A 19714-nucleotide genomic window follows, 5' to 3' on the forward strand; every position below is an offset into this window, starting at 1 on the left:
TAGGACTACTGAATGGTACAGGTTGTGTTGTTGACTATAGGACTATAGGACTACTGAATGGTACAGGTTGTGTTGTTGACTATAGGACTATAGGACTACTGAATGGTACAGTATTTGGGTTGTTGACTATTGGACTACTGAATGGTACAGGTACAGGGACTTGTGTTGTTGACTATAGGACTACTGAATGGTACAGGTTGTGTTGTTGACTATAGGACTACTGAATGGTACAGGTTGTGTTGTTGACTATAGGACTACTGAATGGTACAGTATTTGGATTGTGTTGTTGACTATAGGACTACTGAATGGTACAGGTTGTGTTGTTGACTATAGGACTACTGAATGGTACAGGTTGTGTTGTTGACTATAGGACTATTGAATGGTACAGGTTGTGTTGTTGACTATAGGACTATTGGACTACTGAATGGTACAGGTTGTGTTGTTGACTATGGACTATAGGACTACTGAATGGTACAGTATTTGGGTTGTTGACTATTGGACTACTGAATGGTACAGGTTGTGTTGTTGACTATAGGACTACTGAATGGTACAGGTTGTGTTGTTGACTATAGGACTACTGAATGGTACAGGTTGTGTTGTTGACTATAGGACTACTGAATGGTGCAGTATTTGGGTTGTGTTGTTGACTATAGGACTATTGAATGGTACAGGTTGTGTTGTTGACTATAGGACTACTGAATGGTACAGGTTGTGTTGTTGACTATAGGACTATTGAATGGAGCAGTATTTGGGTTGTGTTGTTGACTATAGGACTACTGAATGGTACAGGTTGTGTTGTTGACTATAGGACTACTGAATGGTACAGGTTGTGTTGTTGACTATAGGACTATTGAATGGTGCAGTATTTGGGTTGTGTTGTTGACTATAGGACTACTGAATGGTACAGGTTGTGTTGTTGACTATTGGACTACTGAATGGTACAGGTTGTGTTGTTCACTATAGGACTACTGAATGGTACAGGTTGTGTTGTTGACTATAGGACTACTGAATGGTACAGTATTTGGGTTGTGTTGTTGACTATAGGACTACTGAATGGTTCAGGTTGTGTTGTTGACTATAGGACTACTGAATGGTACAGTATTTGGGTTGTGTTGTTGACTATAGGACTAATGAATGGTACAGTATTTGGGTTGTGTTGTTGACTAGGACTACTGAATGGTACAGGGTGTGTTGTTGACTATAGGACTACTGAATGGTACAGGTTGTGTTGTTGACTATAGGACTACTGAATGGTACAGGTTGTGTTGTTGACTATAGGACTACTGAATGGTACAGGTTGTGTTGTTGACTATAGGACTACTGAATGGTACAGGATGTGTTGTTGACTATAGGACTACTGAATGGTTCAGGTTGTGTTGTTGACTATAGGACTACTGAATGGTACAGGTTGTGTTGTTGACTATAGGACTACTGAATGGTACAGGTTGTGTTGTTGACTATAGGACTACTGAATGGTACAGGTTGTGTTGTTGACTATAGGACTATTGAATGGTACAGGTTGTGTTGTTGACTATAGGACTACTGAATGGTACAGTATTTGGGTTGTGTTGTTGACTATAGGACTACTGAATGGTACAGTTTGTGTTGTTGACTATAGGACTACTGAATGGTACAGGTTGTGTTGTTGACTATTGGACTACTGAATGGTACAGTATTTGGGTTGTGATGTTGACTATAGGACTACTGAATGGTACAGGTTGTGTTGTTGACTATAGGACTACTGAATGGTACAGGTTGTGTTGTTGACTATAGGACTACTGAATGGTACAGGTTGTGTTTTGACTATTGGACTGCTGAATGGTACAGGTTGTGTTGTTGACTATAGGACTACTGAATGGTACAGGTTGTGTTGTTGACTATAGGACTACTGAATGGTACAGGTTGAATGGTGACAGGACTATTGGTGTATTTGGTTGTGTTGTTGACTATAGGACTACTGAATGGTTCAGGTTGTGTTGTTGACTATAGGACTACTGAATGGTACAGTATTTGGGTTGTGTTGTTGACTATAGGACTACTGAATGGTTCAGGTTGTGTTGTTGACTATAGGACTACTGAATGGTACAGTATTTGGGTTGTCTTGTTGACTATAGGACTACTGAATGGTACAGTATTTGGGTTGTGTTGTTGACTATAGGACTACTGAATGGTTCAGGTTGTGTTGGTGACTATAGGACTACTGAATGGTACAGGTTGTGTTGTTGACTATAGGACTATTGAATGGTACAGGATGTGTTGTTGACTATTGGACTACTGAATGGTACAGGTTGTGTTGTTGACTATAGGACTACTGAATGGTACAGTATTTGGGTTGTGTTGTTGACTATAGGACTACTGAATGGTACAGGTTGTGTTGTTGACTATAGGACTACTGAATGGTACACGTTGTGTTGTTGACTATAGGACTATTGAATGGTGCAGTATTTGGGTTGTGTTGTTGACTATAGGACTACTGAATGGTACAGGTTGTGTTGTTGACTATAGGACTACTGAATGGTACAGTATTTGGGTTGTGTTGTTGACTATAGGACTACTGAATGGTTCAGGTTGTGTTGTTGACTATAGGACTACTGAATGGTACAGGTTGTGTTGTTGACTATAGGACTACTGAATGATACAGGTTGTGTTGTTGACTATAGGACTATTGAATGGTACAGGATGTGTTGTTGACTATTGGACTACTGAATGGTACAGGTTGTGTTGATGACTATAGGACTACTGAATGGTACAGTATTTGGGTTGTGTTGTTGACTATAGGACTACTGAATGGTACAGGTTGTGTTGTTGACTATAGGACTAATGAATGGTACAGTATTTGGGTTGTGTTGTTGACTAGGACTACTGAATGGTACAGGTTGTGTTGTTGACTATAGGACTATTGAATGGTGCAGTATTTGGGTTGTGTTGTTGACTATAGGACTACTGAATGGTACAGGTTGTGTTGTTGACTATAGGACTACTGAATGGTACAGGTTGTGTTGTTGACTATTGGACTACTGAATGGTACAGGTTGTGTTGTTGACTATAGGACTACTGAATGGTACAGGTTGTGTTGTTGACTATAGGACTACTGAATGGTACAGGATGTGTTGTTGACTATAGGACTACTGAATGGTTCAGGTTGTGTTGTTGACTATAGGACTACTGAATGGTACAGGTTGTGTTGTTGACTATAGGACTACTGAATGGTACAGGTTGTGTTGTTGACTATAGGACTACTGAATGGTACAGGTTGTGTTGTTGACTATAAGACTACTGAATGGTACAGGTTGTGTTGTTGACTATAGGACTACTGAATGGTACAGTATTTGGGTTGTGTTGTTGACTATAGGACTACTGAATGGTTCAGGTTGTGTTGTTGACTATAGGACTACTGAATGGTACAGTATTTGGGTTGTGTTGTTGACTATAGGACTACTGAATGGTACAGTATTTGGGTTGTGTTGTTGACTATAGGACTACTGAATGGTACAAGTTGTGTTGTTGACTAGGACTACTGAATGGTACAGGTTGTGTTGTTGACTATAGGACTACTGAATGGTACAGGTTGTGTTGTTGACTATAGGACTACTGAATGGTACAGGTTGTGTTGTTGACTATAGGACTATAGGACTACTGAATGGTACAGGTTGTGTTTTGACTATAGGCCCATTGAATGGTACAGGTTGTGTTGTTGACTATAGGACTATAGGACTACTGAATGGTACAGGTTGTGTTTTGACTATAGGCCCATTGAATGGTACAGGTTGTGTTGTTGACTATAGGACTATAGGACTACTGAATGGTACAGGTTGTGTTTTGACTATAGGCCCATTGAATGGTACAGGTTGTGTTGTTGACTATAGGACTACTGAATGGTACAGGTTGTGTTTTGACTATAGGACTACTGAATGGTGCGTTGAATGTAATACATCTGTTACTATTGAGATATCTATATGTGCTTACCTGTCTTAGCTAGTAGATGCTGCAGACTTCCAGAACATTCATGTGGCCATTTTTGTTTGTTAAAGAGGTGGATGATGATGGGATCACAGTGGCTTCAGCAGACCAGACCTCGGCCAGCTAAGGACACTGATGCTGAGCAGATAATGGTCTTGATGGCCTTTTCTACAGGATATCAGTCCAATAAAGTTTTTTTTCTCAGAGAAACTGTACTACTTTTGACGTAAGGAACTGAATGAGGAACTGTTGGCTTCCAATCATGTCACCCGATGAGCATGTTAGAGGAGCTAGATGATATACAAGCAGTAAAAATGGTTTAATCTATTACATTTCCTGTTGTAATCATTTTTATCTGACTAAGCGTAGTCATGTGGGGGGAAGGGGGGGCGCGGGGGGAGGGGTGTCTGCTGGTTTCAATGATCTCTTCATCTGCTGATATTGTTGGCTCATGACCTGCTCTACTCTGCCTCTCCCTGCTGACAATAAGCTTGAGAAGTGAGGCTTCGGGAGGACTGGAGGAGAACGGAAGTGAACGGAGGATGGAGAGGAGGACACGGAGGAGGAGGACAGGGACACGGAGGAGGAGGACAGGGACACAGAAGAGGAGGGCAGGGACACGGAGGAGGAGGACAGGGACACGGAGGAGGAGGACAGGGACACGGAGGAGGAGGACAGGGACACAGAAGAGGAGGACAGGGACACAGAAGAGGAGGACAAGGACACAGAGGAGGAGGACAGGGACACAGAAGAGGAGGACAGGGACACAGAAGAGGAGGACAGGGACACGGAGGAGGAGGACAGGGACACGGAGGAGGAGGACAGGGACATGGAGGAGGAGGACAGGGACACGGAGGAGGAGGACAGGGACACAGAAGAGGAGGACAGGGACACGGAGGAGGAGGACAGGGACACAGAAGAGGAGGAGGACAGGGACACGGAGGAGGAGGACAGGGACACAGAAGAGGAGGACAGGGACACGGAGGAGGAGGAGGACAGGACACAGAAGAGGAGGAGGACAGGGACACGGGGGAGGAGGACAGGGACACAGAAGAGGAGGACAGGGACACAGAAGAGGAGGACAGGGACACGGAGGAGGAGGACAGGGACACGGAGGAGGAGGACAGGGACACAGAAGAGGTGCATGAAGACTAGAACTCCTTCACAGGACGTGGATGAGTTCTAGAAGGAGCTCGACACTCTAGACCTTTCTGAATTCCATGGACAATGGTACACAAGGCTTGAAGTGAATGACTATATCCAACAGTAACAATTATAATCTGGGAAATATCCCAGAACCCTCTTTGTTCCCTGTCTGCCACCCGAAAGACAACGATCCCTTTTTCCAGTAGAACCTATTAGAGGAATAGATGTTGGCAACTTTACAAACTTTTGCAACAAATATTTGTTTTCCACTTTTTAAAAATGAGTGTTTTACATGCATCTGGTTTGTCTGCCCCCCAGTGGTGGTTCTAGACCATTTCAACTGGGGGGGAACAAGCTGGGGTCTGTTGTACTGTTAGAGGGGCCACAAGGGGGACTAAAATTGTTGCACTGCCCCTGTGTAGAATGTAGTATGTTGAATGAATATGTGTGTTGTTGACTAATTCAAAACAGACTCACTCACGACAGGTCTGAATTCTAGGGTATTCTAGAAGACAGTGACAGCCAGACAGGGGAATGAATGTGTAAATCAGGTTCTAGAAGACAGTGAAAGCCAGACAGGAGAATGATTGTGTAAATCAGGTTCTAGAAGACATAGTGACAGCCAGACAGGGGAATGATTGTGTAAATCAGGTTCTAGAAGACAGTGAAAGCCAGACAGGAGAATGATTGTGTAAATCAGGTTCTAGAAGACAGTGAAAGCCAGACAGGAGAATGATTGTGTAAATCAGGTTCTAGAAGACATAGTGACAGCCAGACAGGGGAATGATTGTGTAAATCAGGTTCTAGAAGACAGTAAAAGCCAGACAGGGGAATGGTTGTGTAAATCAGGTTCTAGAAGACATAGTGACAGCCAGACAGGGGAATGATTGTGTAAATCAGGTTCTAGAAGACATAGTGACAGCCAGAAAGGGGAATGATTGTGTAAATCAGGTTCTAGAAGACAGTGAGAGCCAGACAGGGGAATGATTGTGTAAATCAGGTTCTAGAAGACATAGTGAGAGCCAGACAGGAGAATGACTGTAAATCAGGTTCTAGAAGAAATAGTGAGAGCCAGACAGGAGAATGACTGTAAATCAGGTTCTAGAAGACATAGTGAGAGCCAGACAGGAGAATGACTGTAAATCAGGTTATAGAAGACAGTGAGAGCCAGACAGGGGAATGATTGTGTAAATCAGGTTCTAGAAGACATAGTGACAGCCAGACAGGGGAATGACTGTGTAAATCAGGTTCTAGAAGACAGTGACAGCCAGATAGGAGAATGACTGTAAATCAGGTTCTAGAAGACATAGTGACAGCCAGACAGGGGAATGATTGTGTAAATCAGGTTCTAGAAGACATAGTGACAGCCAGACAGGGGAATGATTGTGTAAATCAGGTTCTAGAAGACAGTGAAAGCCAGACAGGAGATTGATTGTGTAAATCAGGTTCTAGAAGACAGTGAAAGCCAGACAGGAGAATGATTGTGTAAATCAGGTTCTAGAAGACAGTAAAAGCCAGATAGGGCAATGATTGTGTAAATCAGGTTCTAGAAGACATAGTGACAGCCAGACAGGGGAATGATTGTGTAAATCAGGTTCTAGAAGACATAGTGACAGCCAGATAGGGGAATGATTGTGTAAATCAGGTTCTAGAAGACAGTGAAAGCCAGACAGGAGAATGATTGTGTAAATCAGGTTCTAGAAGACAGTAAAAGCCAGATAGGGCAATGATTGTGTAAATCAGGTTCTAGAAGACAGTGACAGCCAGATAGGAGAATGACTGTAAATCAGGTTCTAGAAGACATAGTGACAGCCAGATAGGGGAATGATTGTGTAAATCAGGTTCTAGAAGACATAGTGAGAGCCAGACAGGAGAATGACTGTAAATCAGGTTCTTGAAGACATAGTGAGAGCCAGACAGGATAATGACTGTAAATCAGGTTATAGAAGACAGTGAGAGCCAGACAGGGGAATGATTGTGTAAATCAGGTTCTAGAAGACATAGTGACAGCCAGACAGGGGAATGACTGTGTAAATCGGGTTCTAGAAGACAGTGACAGCCAGATAGGAGAATGACTGTAAATCAGGTTCTAGAAGACAGTGAAAGCCAGACAGGAGAATGACTGTAAATCAGGTTCTAGAAGACAAAGTGAGAGCCAGACAGGGGAATGACTGTGTAAATCAGGTGCTAGAAGACAGTGAGAGCCAGATAGGGGAATGATTGTGTAAATCAGGTTCTAGAAGACAGTGAGAGCCGGACAGGGGAATGATTGTGTAAATCAGGTTCTAGAAGACAGTGAGAGCCAGACAGGGGATTATTATTATGATTGTGTAAATCAGATTCTAGAAGACATAGTGAGAGCCAGACAGGGAATGACTGTAAATCATGTTCTAGAAGACATAGTGACAGCCAGACAGGGGAATGACTGTGTAACTCAGGTTCTAGAAGACAGTGAGAGCCAGACAGGGGAATGATTGTGTAAATCAGGTTCTAGAAGACAGTGAGAGCCGGACAGGGGAATGATTGTGTAAATCAGGTTCTAGAAGACAGTGACAGCCAGACAGGGGAATGACTGTAAATCATGTTCTAGAAGACATAGTGAGAGCCAGACAGGGGAATGACTGTGTAAATCAGGTTCTAGAAGACAGTGAGAGCCAGACAGGGGAATGATTGTGTAAATCGGGTTCTAGAAGACAGTGAGAGCCAGACAGGGTAATGATTGTGTAAATCAGATTCTAGAAGACATAGTGAGAGCCAGACAGGAGAATGACTGTAAATCCGGTTCTAGAAGACATAGTGACAGCCAGACAGGGGAATGATTGTGTAAATCAGGTTCTAGAAGACATAGTGGCAGCCAGACAGGGGAATGACTCTGTAAATCATGTTCTAGAAGACAGTGACAGCCAGATAGGAGAATGACTGTAAATCAGGTTCTAGAAGACATAGTGAGAGTCAGACAGGGGAATGACTGTGTAAATCAGGTTCTAGAAGACATAGTGACAGCCAGACAGGGGAATGACTCTGTAAATCATGTTCTAGAAGACAGTGACAGCCAGATAGGAGAATGACTGTAAATCAGGTTCTAGAAGACAGTGAAAGCCAGACAGGACAATGACTGTAAATCAGGTTCTAGAAGACATAGTGAGAGCCAGACAGGGGAATGACTGTGTAAATCAGGTTCTAGAAGACATAGTGAGAGCCAGACAGGAGAATGACTGTAAATCAGGTTCTAGAAGACATAGTGACAGCCAGACAGGGGAATGAATGTGTAAATCAGGTTCTAGAAGACATAGTGACAGCCAGACAGGGGAATGATTGTGTAAATCAGGTTCTAGAAGACAGTGAAAGCCAGACAGGAGAATGATTGTGTAAATCAGGTTCTAGAAGACAGTGAAAGCCAGACAGGAGAATGATTGTGTAAATCAGGTTCTAGAAGACATAGTGACAGCCAGACAGGGGAATGATTGTGTAAATCAGGTTCTAGAAGACAGTAAAAGCCAGACAGGGGAATGGTTGTGTAAATCAGGTTCTAGAAGACATAGTGACAGCCAGACAGGGGAATGATTGTGTAAATCAGGTTCTAGAAGACATAGTGACAGCCAGAAAGGGGAATGATTGTGTAAATCAGGTTCTAGAAGACAGTGAGAGCCAGACAGGGGAATGATTGTGTAAATCAGGTTCTAGAAGACATAGTGAGAGCCAGACAGGAGAATGACTGTAAATCAGGTTCTAGAAGACATAGTGAGAGCCAGACAGGAGAATGACTGTAAATCAGGTTCTAGAAGACATAGTGAGAGCCAGACAGGAGAATGACTGTAAATCAGGTTATAGAAGACAGTGAGAGCCAGACAGGGGAATGATTGTGTAAATCAGGTTCTAGAAGACATAGTGACAGACAGACAGGGGAATGACTGTGTAAATCAGGTTCTAGAAGACAGTGACAGCCAGATAGGAGAATGACTGTAAATCAGGTTCTAGAAGACATAGTGACAGCCAGACAGGGGAATGATTGTGTAAATCAGGTTCTAGAAGACATAGTGACAGCCAGACAGGGGAATGATTGTGTAAATCAGGTTCTAGAAGACAGTGAAAGCCAGACAGGAGAATGATTGTGTAAATCAGGTTCTAGAAGACAGTGAAAGCCAGACAGGAGAATGATTGTGTAAATCAGGTTCTAGAAGACATAGTGACAGCCAGACAGGGGAATGATTGTGTAAATCAGGTTCTAGAAGACAGTAAAAGCCAGACAGGGGAATGGTTGTGTAAATCAGGTTCTAGAAGACATAGTGACAGCCAGACAGGGGAATGATTGTGTAAATCAGGTTCTAGAAGACATAGTGACAGCCAGAAAGGGGAATGATTGTGTAAATCAGGTTCTAGAAGACAGTGAGAGCCAGACAGGGGAATGATTGTGTAAATCAGGTTCTAGAAGACATAGTGAGAGCCAGACAGGAGAATGACTGTAAATCAGGTTCTAGAAGACATAGTGAGAGCCAGACAGGAGAATGACTGTAAATCAGGTTCTAGAAGACATAGTGAGAGCCAGACAGGAGAATGACTGTAAATCAGGTTATAGAAGACAGTGAGAGCCAGACAGGGGAATGATTGTGTAAATCAGGTTCTAGAAGACATAGTGACAGACAGACAGGGGAATGACTGTGTAAATCAGGTTCTAGAAGACAGTGACAGCCAGATAGGAGAATGACTGTAAATCAGGTTCTAGAAGACATAGTGACAGCCAGACAGGGGAATGATTGTGTAAATCAGGTTCTAGAAGACATAGTGACAGCCAGACAGGGGAATGATTGTGTAAATCAGGTTCTAGAAGACAGTGAAAGCCAGACAGGAGAATGATTGTGTAAATCAGGTTCTAGAAGACAGTGAAAGCCAGACAGGAGAATGATTGTGTAAATCAGGTTCTAGAAGACAGTTAAAGCCAGACAGGGGAATGGTTGTGTAAATCAGGTTCTAGAAGACATAGTGACAGCCAGACAGGGGAATGACTGTTTAAATCATGTTCTAGAAGACAGTGACAGCCAGATAGGAGAATGACTGTAAATCAGGTTCTAGAAGACATAGTGACAGCCAGATAGGGGAATGATTGTGTAAATCAGGTTCTAGAAGACATAGTGAGAGCCAGACAGGAGAATGACTGTAAATCAGGTTCTTGAAGACATAGTGAGAGCCAGACAGGATAATGACTGTAAATCAGGTTATAGAAGACAGTGAGAGCCAGACAGGGGAATGATTGTGTAAATCAGGTTCTAGAAGACATAGTGACAGCCAGACAGGGGAATGACTGTGTAAATCGGGTTCTAGAAGACAGTGACAGCCAGATAGGAGAATGACTCTAAATCAGGTTCTAGAAGACAGTGAAAGCCAGACAGGAGAATGACTGTAAATCAGGTTCTAGAAGACATAGTGAGAGCCAGACAGGGGAATGACTGTGTAAATCAGGTGCTAGAAGACAGTGAGAGCCAGATAGGGGAATGATTGTGTAAATCAGGTTCTAGAAGACAGTGAGAGCCGGACAGGGGAATGATTGTGTAAATCAGGTTCTAGAAGACATAGTGACAGCCAGACAGGGGAATTATTGTGTAAATCAGGTTCTAGAAGACAGTGAGAGCCGGACAGGGGAATGATTGTGTAAATCAGGTTCTAGAAGACAGTGACAGCCAGACAGGGAATGACTGTAAATCATGTTCTAGAAGACATAGTGACAGCCAGACAGGGGAATGACTGTGTAAATCAGGTTCTAGAAGACAGTGAGAGCCAGACAGGGGAATGATTGTGTAAATCAGGTTCTAGAAGACAGTGAGAGCCAGACAGGGGAATGATTGTGTAAATCAGGTTCTAGAAGACATAGTGAGAGCCAGACAGGAGAATGACTGTAAATCAGGTTCTAGAAGACATAGTGACAGCCAGACAGGGGAATGAATGTGTAAATCAGGTTCTAGAAGACATAGTGAGAGCCAGACAGGGGAATAATTGTGTAAATCAGGTTCTAGAAGACATAGTGAGAGCCAGACAGGGGAATGACTGTGTAAATCAGGTTCTAGAAGACAGTGAGAGCCGGACAGGGGAATGATTGTGTAAATCAGGTTCTAGAAGACAGTGACAGCCAGACAGGGAATGACTGTAAATCATGTTCTAGAAGACATAGTGACAGCCAGACAGGGGAATGACTGTGTAAATCAGGTTCTAGAAGACAGTGAGAGCCAGACAGGGGAATGATTGTGTAAATCAGGTTCTAGAAGACAGTGAGAGCCAGACAGGGGAATGATTGTGTAAATCAGGTTCTAGAAGACATAGTGAGAGCCAGACAGGAGAATGACTGTAAATCAGGTTCTAGAAGACATAGTGACAGCCAGACAGGGGAATGAATGTGTAAATCAGGTTCTAGAAGACATAGTGAGAGCCAGACAGGGGAATGATTGTGTAAATCAGGTTCTAGAAGACAGTGACAGCCAGACAGGGAATGACTGTGTAAATCATGTTCTAGAAGACATAGTGAGAGCCAGACAGGAGAATGACTGTAAATCAGGTTCTAGAAGACATAGTGACAGCCAGACAGGGGAATGATTGTGTAAATCAGGTTCTAGAAGACAGTGACAGCCAGACAGGGAATGACTGTAAATCAGGTTCTAGAAGACAGTGAGAGCCAGACAGGGGAATGATTGTGTAAATCGGGTTCTAGAAGACAGTGAGAGCCAGACAGGGGAATGATTGTGTAAATCAGGTTCTAGAAGACAGTGACAGCCAGACAGGGAATGACTGTAAATCATGTTCTAGAAGACATAGTGACAGCCAGACAGGGAATGACTGTGTAAATCAGGTTCTAGAAGACATAGTGAGAGCCAGACAGGGGAATGATTGTGTAAATCAGGTTCTAGAAGACAGTGAGAGCCAGACAGGGGAATGATTGTGTAAATCAGGTTCTAGAAGACATAGTGAGAGCCAGACAGGGGAATGAATGACTGTGTAAATCAGGTTCTAGAAGACAGTGAGAGCCAGACAGGGGAATGATTGTGTAAATCAGGTTCTAGAAGACAGTGAGAGCCAGACAGGGGAATGATTGTGTAAATCAGGTTCTAGAAGACAGTGACAGCCAGACAGGGGAATGACTGTAAATCATGTTCTAGAAGACATAGTGAGAGCCAGACAGGGGAATGACTGTTTAAATCAGGTTCTAGAAGACAGTGAGAGCCAGACAGGGGAATGATTGTGTAAATCGGGTTCTAGAAGACATTGAGAGCCAGACAGGGGAATGATTGTGTAAATCAGGTTCTAGAAGACATAGTGAGAGCCAGACAGGAGAATGACTGTAAATCTGGTTCTAGAAGACATAGTGACAGCCAGACAGGGGAATGATTGTGTAAATCAGGTTCTAGAAGACAGTGACAGCCAGACAGGGAATGACTGTAAATCATGTTCTAGAAGACATAGTGACAGCCAGACAGGGGAATGACTGTGTAAATCAGGTTCTAGAAGACAGTGAGAGCCAGACAGGGGAATGATTGTGTAAATCAGGTTCTAGAAGACAGTGAGAGCCAGACAGGGGAATGATTGTGTAAATCAGGTTCTAGAAGACATAGTGAGAGCCAGACAGGAGAATGACTGTAAATCAGGTTCTAGAAGACATAGTGACAGCCAGACAGGGGAATGAATGTGTAAATCAGGTTCTAAAAGACATAGTGAGAGCCAGACAGGGGAATGATTGTGTAAATCAGGTTCTAGAAGACAGTGAGAGCCGGACAGGGGAATGATTGTGTAAATCAGGTTCTAGAAGACAGTGAGAGCCAGACAGGGGAATGATTGTGTAAATCAGGTTCTAGAAGACATAGTGAGAGCCAGACAGGAGAATGACTGTAAATCAGGTTCTAGAAGACATAGTGACAGCCATACAGGGGAATGAATGTGTAAATCAGGTTCTAGAAGACATAGTGAGAGCCAGACAGGGGAATGATTGTGTAAATCAGGTTCTAGAAGACATAGTGAGAGCCAGACAGGGAATGACTGTGTAAATCAGGTTCTAGAAGACAGTGAGAGCCAGATAGGGGAATGATTGTGTAAATCAGGTTCTAGAAGACAGTGAGAGCCGGACAGGGGAATGATTGTGTACATCAGGTTCTAGAAGACAGTGACAGCCAGACAGGGGAATGACTGTAAATCATGTTCTAGAAGACATAGTGAGAGCCAGACAGGGGAATGACTGTGTAAATCAGGTTCTAGAAGACAGTGAGAGCCAGACAGGGGAATGATTGTGTAAATCGGGTTCTAGAAGACAGTTAAAGCCAGACAGGGGAATGGTTGTGTAAATCAGGTTCTAGAAGACATAGTGACAGCCAGACAGGGGAATGACTGTTTAAATCATGTTCTAGAAGACAGTGACAGCCAGATAGGAGAATGACTGTAAATCAGGTTCTAGAAGACATAGTGACAGCCAGATAGGGGAATGATTGTGTAAATCAGGTTCTAGAAGACATAGTGAGAGCCAGACAGGAGAATGACTGTAAATCAGGTTCTTGAAGACATAGTGAGAGCCAGACAGGATAATGACTGTAAATCAGGTTATAGAAGACAGTGAGAGCCAGACAGGGGAATGATTGTGTAAATCAGGTTCTAGAAGACATAGTGACAGCCAGACAGGGGAATGACTGTGTAAATCGGGTTCTAGAAGACAGTGACAGCCAGATAGGAGAATGACTCTAAATCAGGTTCTAGAAGACAGTGAAAGCCAGACAGGAGAATGACTGTAAATCAGGTTCTAGAAGACATAGTGAGAGCCAGACAGGGGAATGACTGTGTAAATCAGGTGCTAGAAGACAGTGAGAGCCAGATAGGGGAATGATTGTGTAAATCAGGTTCTAGAAGACAGTGAGAGCCGGACAGGGGAATGATTGTGTAAATCAGGTTCTAGAAGACATAGTGACAGCCAGACAGGGGAATTATTGTGTAAATCAGGTTCTAGAAGACAGTGAGAGCCGGACAGGGGAATGATTGTGTAAATCAGGTTCTAGAAGACAGTGACAGCCAGACAGGGAATGACTGTAAATCATGTTCTAGAAGACATAGTGACAGCCAGACAGGGGAATGACTGTGTAAATCAGGTTCTAGAAGACAGTGAGAGCCAGACAGGGGAATGATTGTGTAAATAAGGTTCTAGAAGACAGTGAGAGCCAGACAGGGGAATGATTGTGTAAATCAGGTTCTAGAAGACATAGTGAGAGCCAGACAGGAGAATGACTGTAAATCAGGTTCTAGAAGACATAGTGACAGCCAGACAGGGGAATGAATGTGTAAATCAGGTTCTAGAAGACATAGTGAGAGCCAGACAGGGGAATAATTGTGTAAATCAGGTTCTAGAAGACATAGTGAGAGCCAGACAGGGGAATGACTGTGTAAATCAGGTTCTAGAAGACAGTGAGAGCCGGACAGGGGAATGATTGTGTAAATCAGGTTCTAGAAGACAGTGACAGCCAGACAGGGAATGACTGTAAATCATGTTCTAGAAGACATAGTGACAGCCAGACAGGGGAATGACTGTGTAAATCAGGTTCTAGAAGACAGTGAGAGCCAGACAGGGGAATGATTGTGTAAATCAGGTTCTAGAAGACAGTGAGAGCCAGACAGGGGAATGATTGTGTAAATCAGGTTCTAGAAGACATAGTGAGAGCCAGACAGGAGAATGACTGTAAATCAGGTTCTAGAAGACATAGTGACAGCCAGACAGGGGAATGAATGTGTAAATCAGGTTCTAGAAGACATAGTGAGAGCCAGACAGGGGAATGATTGTGTAAATCAGGTTCTAGAAGACATAGTGAGAGCCAGACAGGGAATGACTGTGTAAATCAGGTTCTAGAAGACAGTGAGAGCCAGATAGGGGAATGATTGTGTAAATCAGGTTCTAGAAGACAGTGAGAGCCGGACAGGGGAATGATTGTGTACATCAGGTTCTAGAAGACAGTGACAGCCAGACAGGGGAATGACTGTAAATCATGTTCTAGAAGACATAGTGAGAGCCAGACAGGGGAATGACTGTGTAAATCAGGTTCTAGAAGACAGTGAGAGCCAGACAGGGGAATGATTGTGTAAATCGGGTTCTAGAAGACAGTGAGAGCCAGACAGGGGAATGAATTTGTAAATCAGGTTCTAGAAGACATAGTGAGAGCCAGACAGGAGAATGACTGTAAATCAGGTTCTAGAAGACATAGTGACAGCCAGACAGGGGAATGATTGTGTAAATCAGGTTCTAGAAGACAGTGACAGCCAGACAGGGAATGACTGTGTAAATCATGTTCTAGAAGACATAGTGAGAGCCAGACAGGAGAATGACTGTAAATCAGGTTCTAGAAGACATAGTGACAGCCAGACAGGGGAATGATTGTGTAAATCAGGTTCTAGAAGACAGTGACAGCCAGACAGGGAATGACTGTAAATCAGGTTCTAGAAGACAGTGAGAGCCAGACAGGGGAATGATTGTGTAAATCGGGTTCTAGAAGACAGTGAGAGCCAGACAGGGGAATGATTGTGTAAATCAGGTTCTAGAAGACAGTGAGAGCCAGATAGGGGAATGATTGTGTAAATCAGGTTCTAGAAGACAGTGAGAGCCGGACAGGGGAATGATTGTGTAAATCAGGTTCTAGAAGACAGTGACAGCCAGACAGGGGAATGACTGTAAATCATGTTCTAGAAGACATAGTGAGAGCCAGACAGGGGAATGACTGTTTAAATCAGGTTCTAGAAGACAGTGAGAGCCAGACAGGGGAATGATTGTGTAAATCGGGTTCTAGAAGACATTGAGAGCCAGACAGGGGAATGATTGTGTAAATCAGGTTCTAGAAGACATAGTGAGAGCCAGACAGGAGAATGACTGTAAATCTGGTTCTAGAAGACATAGTGACAGCCAGACAGGGGAATGATTGTGTAAATCAGGTTCTAGAAGACAGTGACAGCCAGACAGGGAATGACTGTAAATCATGTTCTAGAAGACATAGTGACAGCCAGACAGGGGAATGACTGTGTAAATCAGGTTCTAGAAGACAGTGAGAGCCAGACAGGGAATGATTGTGTAAATCAGGTTCTAGAAGACAGTGAGAGCCAGACAGGGGAATGATTGTGTAAATCAGGTTCTAGAAGACATAGTGAGAGCCAGACAGGAGAATGACTGTAAATCAGGTTCTAGAAGACATAGTGACAGCCAGACAGGGGAATGAATGTGTAAATCGGGTTCTAAAAGACATAGTGAGAGCCAGACAGGGGAATGATTGTGTAAATCAGGTTCTAGAAGACAGTGAGAGCCGGACAGGGGAATGATTGTGTAAATCAGGTTCTAGAAGACAGTGAGAGCCAGACAGGGGAATGATTGTGTAAATCAGGTTCTAGAAGACATAGTGAGAGCCAGACAGGAGAATGACTGTAAATCAGGTTCTAGAAGACATAGTGACAGCCATACAGGGGAATGAATGTGTAAATCAGGTTCTAGAAGACATAGTGAGAGCCAGACAGGGGAATGATTGTGTAAATCAGGTTCTAGAAGACATAGTGAGAGCCAGACAGGGAATGACTGTGTAAATCAGGTTCTAGAAGACAGTGAGAGCCAGATAGGGGAATGATTGTGTAAATCAGGTTCTAGAAGACAGTGAGAGCCGGACAGGGGAATGATTGTGTACATCAGGTTCTAGAAGACAGTGACAGCCAGACAGGGGAATGACTGTAAATCATGTTCTAGAAGACATAGTGAGAGCCAGACAGGGGAATGACTGTGTAAATCAGGTTCTAGAAGACAGTGAGAGCCAGACAGGGGAATGATTGTGTAAATCGGGTTCTAGAAGACAGTGAGAGCCAGACAGGGGAATGAATTTGTAAATCAGGTTCTAGAAGACATAGTGAGAGCCAGACAGGAGAATGACTGTAAATCAGGTTCTAGAAGACATAGTGACAGCCAGACAGGGGAATGATTGTGTAAATCAGGTTCTAGAAGACAGTGACAGCCAGACAGGGAATGACTGTGTAAATCATGTTCTAGAAGACATAGTGACAGCCAGACAGGGAATGATTGTGTAAATCAGGTTCTAGAAGACATAGTGAGAGCCAGACAGGAGAATGACTGTAAATCAGGTTCTAGAAGACATAGTGACAGCCAGACAGGGGAATGATTGTGTAAATCAGGTTCTAGAAGACAGTGACAGCCAGACAGGGAATGACTGTAAATCAGGTTCTAGAAGACAGTGAGAGCCAGACAGGGGAATGATTGTGTAAATCGGGTTCTAGAAGACAGTGAGAGCCAGACAGGGGAATGATTGTGTAAATCAGGTTCTAGAAGACAGTGACAGCCAGACAGGGAATGACTGTAAATCATGTTCTAGAAGACATAGTGACAGCCAGACAGGGGAATGACTGTGTAAATCAGGTTCTAGAAGACATAGTGAGAGCCAGACAGGGGAATGATTGTGTAAATCAGGTTCTAGAAGACAGTGAGAGCCAGACAGGGGAATGATTGTGTAAATCAGGTTCTAGAAGACATAGTGAGAGCCAGACAGGAGAATGACTGTAAATCAGGTTCTAGAAGACATAGTGACAGCCAGACAGGGGAATGAATGTGTAAATCGGGTTCTAAAAGACATAGTGAGAGCCAGACAGGGGAATGATTGTGTAAATCAGGTTCTAGAAGACAGTGAGAGCCGGACAGGGGAATGATTGTGTAAATCAGGTTCTAGAAGACAGTGAGAGCCAGACAGGGAATGATTGTGTAAATCAGGTTCTAGAAGACATAGTGAGAGCCAGACAGGAGAATGACTGTAAATCAGGTTCTAGAAGACATAGTGACAGCCATACAGGGGAATGAATGTGTAAATCAGGTTCTAGAAGACATAGTGAGAGCCAGACAGGGGAATGATTGTGTAAATCAGGTTCTAGAAGACATAGTGAGAGCCAGACAGGGAATGACTGTGTAAATCAGGTTCTAGAAGACAGTGAGAGCCAGATAGGGGAATGATTGTGTAAATCAGGTTCTAGAAGACAGTGAGAGCCGGACAGGGGAATGATTGTGTACATCAGGTTCTAGAAGACAGTGACAGCCAGACAGGGGAATGACTGTAAATCATGTTCTAGAAGACATAGTGAGAGCCAGACAGGGGAATGACTGTGTAAATCAGGTTCTAGAAGACAGTGAGAGCCAGACAGGGGAATGATTGTGTAAATCGGGTTCTAGAAGACAGTGAGAGCCAGACAGGGGAATGAATTTGTAAATCAGGTTCTAGAAGACATAGTGAGAGCCAGACAGGAGAATGACTGTAAATCAGGTTCTAGAAGACATAGTGACAGCCAGACAGGGGAATGATTGTGTAAATCAGGTTCTAGAAGACAGTGACAGCCAGACAGGGAATGACTGTGTAAATCATGTTCTAGAAGACATAGTGACAGCCAGACAGGGGAATGATTGTGTAAATCAGGTTCTAGAAGACATAGTGAGAGCCAGACAGGAGAATGACTGTAAATCAGGTTCTAGAAGACATAGTGACAGCCAGACAGGGGAATGATTGTGTAAATCAGGTTCTAGAAGACAGTGACAGCCAGACAGGGAATGACTGTAAATCAGGTTCTAGAAGACAGTGAGAGCCAGACAGGGGAATGATTGTGTAAATCGGGTTCTAGAAGACAGTGAGAGCCAGACAGGGGAATGATTGTGTAAATCAGGTTCTAGAAGACAGTGACAGCCAGACAGGGAATGACTGTAAATCATGTTCTAGAAGACATAGTGACAGCCAGACAGGGGAATGACTGTGTAAATCAGGTTCTAGAAGACATAGTGAGAGCCAGACAGGGGAATGATTGTGTAAATCAGGTTCTAGAAGACAGTGAGAGCCAGACAGGGGAATGATTGTGTAAATTAGGTTCTAGAAGACATAGTGAGAGCCAGACAGGGGAATGACTGTGTAAATCAGGTTCTAGAAGACAGTGAGAGCCAGATAGGGGAATGATTGTGTAAATCAGGTTCTAGAAGACAGTGAGAGCCGGACAGGGGAATGATTGTGTAAATCAGGTTCTAGAAGACAGTGACAGCCAGACAGGGGAATGACTGTAAATCATGTTCTAGAAGACATAGTGAGAGCCAGACAGGGGAATGACTGTGTAAATCAGGTTCTAGAAGACAGTGAGAGCCAGACAGGGGAATGATTGTGTAAATCGGGTTCTAGAAGACATTGAGAGCCAGACAGGGGAATGATTGTGTAAATCAGGTTCTAGAAGACAGTGACAGCCAGACAGGGAATGACTGTAAATCATGTTCTAGAAGACATAGTGACAGCCAGACAGGGGAATGACTGTGTAAATCAGGTTCTAGAAGACAGTGAGAGCCAGACAGGGGAATGATTGTGTAAATCAGGTTCTAGAAGACAGTGAGAGCCAGACAGGGGAATGATTGTGTAAATCAGGTTCTAGAAGACATAGTGAGAGCCAGACAGGAGAATGACTGTAAATCAGGTTCTAGAAGACATAGTGACAGCCAGACAGGGGAATGAATGTGTAAATCGGGTTCTAAAAGACATAGTGAGAGCCAGACAGGGGAATGATTGTGTAAATCAGGTTCTAGAAGACAGTGAGAGCC

Source organism: Oncorhynchus gorbuscha, linkage group LG01 (assembly GCF_021184085.1).
Source record: "Oncorhynchus gorbuscha isolate QuinsamMale2020 ecotype Even-year linkage group LG01, OgorEven_v1.0, whole genome shotgun sequence".
Classification (NCBI taxonomy): domain Eukaryota; kingdom Metazoa; phylum Chordata; class Actinopteri; order Salmoniformes; family Salmonidae; genus Oncorhynchus; species Oncorhynchus gorbuscha.